Here is a 5516-nt window from a genome sequence, read left to right as displayed (position 1 = left end):
TGAATGGGTGCCACTTCTCGGATTGAATACAGCATTTCGCAGACAGCTGTCTAAATGTTTAGTGCACTCGATTTTTTTTTCTTCTCAAAGCTTTTAGAATTTCAAGCTGTCTAAACTTTACACCATGGGTGTAGCCAAGGGTCATCGTTGCACTGAACCAGCAAATGTGTTTCTGCACAATGGAAAAAAAAAACAAAATATTTGTAGCAGAACGGATAAAGCTGTACAGAATTGTAGGATACTGAACATAATTCATGAACTACTGTGGCAGTTCATGTAATTTAGCTAATTGCAAGAATTTTCAGACTTTATAGAAGTGAACAATTCTATTAAAGTACGAAATGGCCAAATAGCAGAGAACGGTTGAATGTAGTTTTTATTAATTATCTGCTTCATTTTCAAAATATCTGCTCTACAGATTCAACTGAATTCCACCCATTTGTTTTTCAAATTAGTTTACTTTCACTTAGTTATCATGTGACCTATTTTACCCTGCTTTACATTACAAACAGTTCTTTAATTTTGCTGCAGGTTTAGATTTGTCCTTTTTTGACTGTACGTATTTTTCGGACTATAAGCCGCTACTTTTTTCCTGCGCTTTGAACTCCGCGGCTTAAACAATAAAGCACCTAATTTATGATTTTTTCCTGTGTTTTTCCCGGTTTCACAAACTTCCAGCCAAAAAACTGAGGGACATAACATTGGACCAATGAAATTTCCGAACGGAAACGAAAAAACACACTTCACCTGTGTTCTGAGCTGCACGGCTTCGGGAGAAAACCTTTAACCGGGTGATTTTTAAACGCACAACGATTCTAAAAGAAAAACTCCCAAAATAAATAGTTGTGAAAGGAAGGAGGAAGACAGTGAACAATGACTTACTTGGTCGGCTACTGTTTAAATACAAGCCGTTATAACGCGTTGAGTCTGGGTGAAGGGAGAGCTCGCTAACTCCAGTTGCAACAGAAATCATATAAGCACAGACAGGTTTCCAAAACTCGTGCTTTTTTATTTTTCTTCAAAAAAAATAAAAGCGTTACGGTTTAGTCAAAGAAACTTAGAAATCAGCCTCAGAAAGTAATAAGGACATAATCCTCGTCTTGAACACACGCAGTAATACTGGAGAAATGCAGTGCCAGGCTATTCCCAAAATACCGCTATGCTCCTAAAGGAAGCGCAACATATTTCACCCGTTACACCGTGTGTAACGTGTCTTTTGTTAAAGCCTGTGTAAAGTTAATTAGTGTAGACACCTGCCAAAACAGAAGAGCCTTGAAGTGTACTTGCCTCTCATTCTGAGAGAAGGTGGTACCAGTCGAGCAGTTCCTGGAGGATCTCCGACAGTGTGGTGCAGTGCGAGGTGTGATGAGGTCTCTGAGGTAAGATGGTGCTGGTCCATTTTTGGCCTTGTAGGCAATCAGTGTTTTATATCTGATACGTGCAGCTACTGGAAGCCAGTGAAGGGAGCGCAGCAGTGGGTTAGTGTGGGAGAACTTGGGCAGAGTGAAGCACATATTTCTTCAACATCCCATTTTAGATTTAAATCCCCTCTTGGTTTAACGAGCTCCACTTTTCTGTGCAGGCTTTCCACTACATTTTGAAGTTAGTTAATTTTTACTCAAGAGTTTTAGTTGTAATGTAGCATAGAAACAGTTGGATGACATTGTGTCCTTTTGGCCACTGGTATTGCGCACCAGAGAAACAGTTTTCATGCACAGAATTTGCTGGGGAACTAAAACATGTAGGCGAGTACACGCGTACACTTGAGACACTTTGCCAACAAAGACACATTTTAAGACGTCTTTAACAATCTTACTGTTGTCCCTCATTAATTTTTTAGTGGTGGACTTAAATACGTGTCTCGTAAATGTAAAATGAATCATAAGAGCGCTATGCTTTGGGAGAGAAATCTTGTAATCGTAAAATTAATATACGTGACTTGGGAAGGTAGCAATTAACTGATTAATGGTTGAGAACAACCACAATGAGGAAAAACACGAACTTTTAAAAGTTGATAGTCGCTGGAATATAGTCCATTTAATTCATTTTTGTTTATATATAGCTCATATATGAACTGATTTATACATGCAAAATATGTTTATTCCTAAAGAGTTAGCCAGTGGTCACGTACTGTACAATATCAGGTTTCTATGGAGTCTTAAAGTCTAAGGCCTTAAATTTGTACTAGTCTTCATCATTAAAAAAATAATATAAACAAACTTTTCCGATGGCCATGTAACGCTACCTTTAAAGCTCATTGAAATGCTTCTGCGGCACATTGGAACATTTTTGTTTGTTTGTTTTCTTGGTGGTGGTGTTCGTTCTTTTACTTGTCCAAATATAAATCGCTGGATTACAACTACAAATGAGACCAACATACAACAGCCAATCAGCTTCCTGTTATTGGTGCGAATCTCTCTTTGATTGTACCACAAATGTAAAACGGATTTTATTGTTCAGCAATAGCAAAGTGCAAGTTTAACCATTTACAAGGTGTTTTTGATGTTGTGATGTACTGTAGGCCTAAAATTCATTCTTATTGGTCTTAAAAAGTTTTGAATCTGACTTTGTGAAACCTGCAGAACTCCTGGGTACAGTGACATCAATTCTTTACATATCCAAGTAATGTTAGGAAGCTGGGGTCAGAGTGCAGGGTCAGCCATGTTACAGTATTCCTAGAGCACAGTGCATTAAGGGCCTTGATGTGATATCAAGAACCCATGACCTTCTGAACAGTACACCAGAGCCTTGAACACTGAGCTTCTAACTCTAGGAAGACTAGTCATTAGTTTGGCTGGAGAAAAGAGCAGTGAAGCTTAAAGCAGTTAAGGACATTTCGCCTGCTTTCCTTATATTTAGTTAGTAATATTTAAAAATGGATTAAGTTCATTCTACAGTCAGCTGCACAAGACTTTGCTGGGGAAAGCCTTTCTTTGGGGGAAAAGAAGTCTTTTGCTTGGACCATTAACACTTTAATATTACCCAGTATGAATTTAGGTGTTTTCAATCGCTCTCCCATCTGCTCTTGATCTAATTCCTCCTGAGGTTATTTCTTGGTTTTTCTTTTTCGAGCTCAATAAAAAATATTAGTAAAACTCTTGCACTGTTGCATATTGAATACTGTTGTGAGCAGCGGCGCGTGAAAGAGCGTACTCAAAGCCGTGGGTTGCACGTCACTGTCCAATCACGTTCGGCTAATTCGGTCAAATCAGTGGCGCTTCGGGAGTCATTTTTAGAGGGTGCAGAGATCAACAGGATGGAAAGACCTCCATTCTGCATCATGGATGCATTTAAAAATATCTGGTACATCCTTAATAAGTGCAATAGAACCAATCACTTTTGTTATTTTTCACATTTATTCCACTAATGTATTTATTTTTGTTGTTAGTAATGTAGTCTAAAAGCATTGAAGCTGGAAATTGAATTTGGATTCTGTATATGGTTGTTAACTGAAGTGCACTTTGACTCTACACAAATAAATCAGCTGAAAGAGGGAAAAAAAAAACACTTGGCACCATATCATTATATACAATTTTAAAGGCAAAATTCTAGGTGACCATTTTAAGGATAATTATATTAATGTTTCTGAAACATTAAACTCTTTATTTCTCCTTCACATTTCAGTGCAGATGAAGCCAGCATTGTTATAGGCATGGTGATCCCATCTCTCAAAGGCTTAGACAATGAAAAGTTTCCTGGATAAAGTCCTCGTGTCAAAGCCCACAGGCAAAGAAACGCCAAGGAATACCAAGTGCAAAACACACACACACACACACACACACACACACACACACACACACACACACACACACACACACACAAAAGGCCAAGTCTACTTTTCATATTTTTTTTCCCTTTCCTGAACTTCAAAGTGAATGAAAAGCCCAGTAGGACTGGCGTGACTTGTGCTTTTATTCTTCACACTGTCGATAAGAAATCAGTTTCAGGCGAGATGAAGCCAGAGGTCGGTGCTTTCAAGGAACGTTAGATCAGCATGTGAGACGTGCTCAGGTTGAGGAGTCCACCAACGCTTGACCTGACAGGCAGAGTGGTGATCGAGTCATCGGCTGGCCCGAGGTAAAGCCACACATGTAAGGCGGTGTGTGTGTGTAGTGTGTAGATTAGCTTCGTGTCCTTTCCTATGGAGTAATCCATATGGCGCCCAGTTATGTGGTTAATAATATATATATATATATATATATATATATATATATATATATATATATATATATATATATATATAAAAAGAAAAGTGCTGTCTTGGCTTTTAGTAGGAGATATTGGTTGTGTAGAAAATAACCAGCTCAAAGGTCTTTCTGTTTGTTGAGCATAGAGCAAGTCTTGTAAAATTGGGAAATGAAAGCAGTTGGATAAACCTCACATAATAATCCGATTTATGGTTTAGTGCTAAGGTTTTTTTTCCTGAGTAATAAAAATAATATATCATCTGTATGTCTTTATTTAAACTGTATAGGGTCTTGATATACACACTATGGACAAATGTCATTCTTCTCCAAACTGTTGTACTTCCCCAAAGAGTCCCCATGAAGATATGGTTTATTTGGGTTGGAGTGGAAGATCTTGAGTGGCCTGCAGTAGAGCTCAACCCTATTGAACCCTATTGTAACTGACTGCATTCCAGGCCTCCACATCACACATACATCACACCCTTGTGGCTGAATGAACACAAATCTCCACAAGCACTTTCCAAATTTTGGTGGAACATCTACCTAAAAGAGTGGACGTTATTATAGAACAATTGGGGACACAATGTGGAATGTGTTGTTCAAAAAGCAAATCTTATGTCCACAAACTTGTCCATATGGTGCCTGTCAAAATGCGTGAAACATTGAGTGCACACTCTTTTCTGCTAGCGACTCGATGACTGATACAGGTTCAAGGTTGGTTGTTGTTCATTCAAGCGACAAAATGAATTCCTAATGACGAAAAGCAAGCACAGCACAAATGTGAGCGCTTCTTGTTTTGCTTTACAGCCTAAAATATCTCATTTGCATACTGTTTTGATTTCAGGAAGAATTAGCATGACATACGTGGACTGTGTAAATTTAATACGTTTACAGGAATCTACAGAAGAAAGAGGGGATAGACAGCTGATGTGACTGTAATAGTGGAAGGAGGTCAAAACTAACACCAAAAATGCATGTTTCTGGGCTCTTTCTTCTCGTTTAAAACATTTTAATATTATATGAAAAAGAACCTGAAAATAAAATGAATTCCATGTGCAGTGCAGAGGGTTTTAGCAAAACGGAGAGACTTGTATTCAAGTCGACTTATACAAAGTTGTGAAATGTGTGTTTTTGTTGAATTTTATATAAAAAAAAAGTGGTACTAAATGTACTAAATAAAATAATTTGAAGTATTTAGGAGCCCAGGGTTTCTCAAACTTTTTGTAGAAATCTTTAACAGTGCAGTGAACTGAACAGCATGGCTCTATTCCAAAAATGTTGTTCACGTTTCAAATAACTCTATAAAGCTTTCTATTTTTGATATTTCCA

Source organism: Silurus meridionalis, chromosome 9 (genome assembly GCF_014805685.1).
Source record: "Silurus meridionalis isolate SWU-2019-XX chromosome 9, ASM1480568v1, whole genome shotgun sequence".
In the NCBI taxonomy this organism is placed as follows: Eukaryota; Metazoa; Chordata; class Actinopteri; order Siluriformes; family Siluridae; genus Silurus; species Silurus meridionalis.
The sequence above is the reverse complement of the archived record's forward strand: the minus strand, read 5'-3'. Positions refer to the sequence as shown.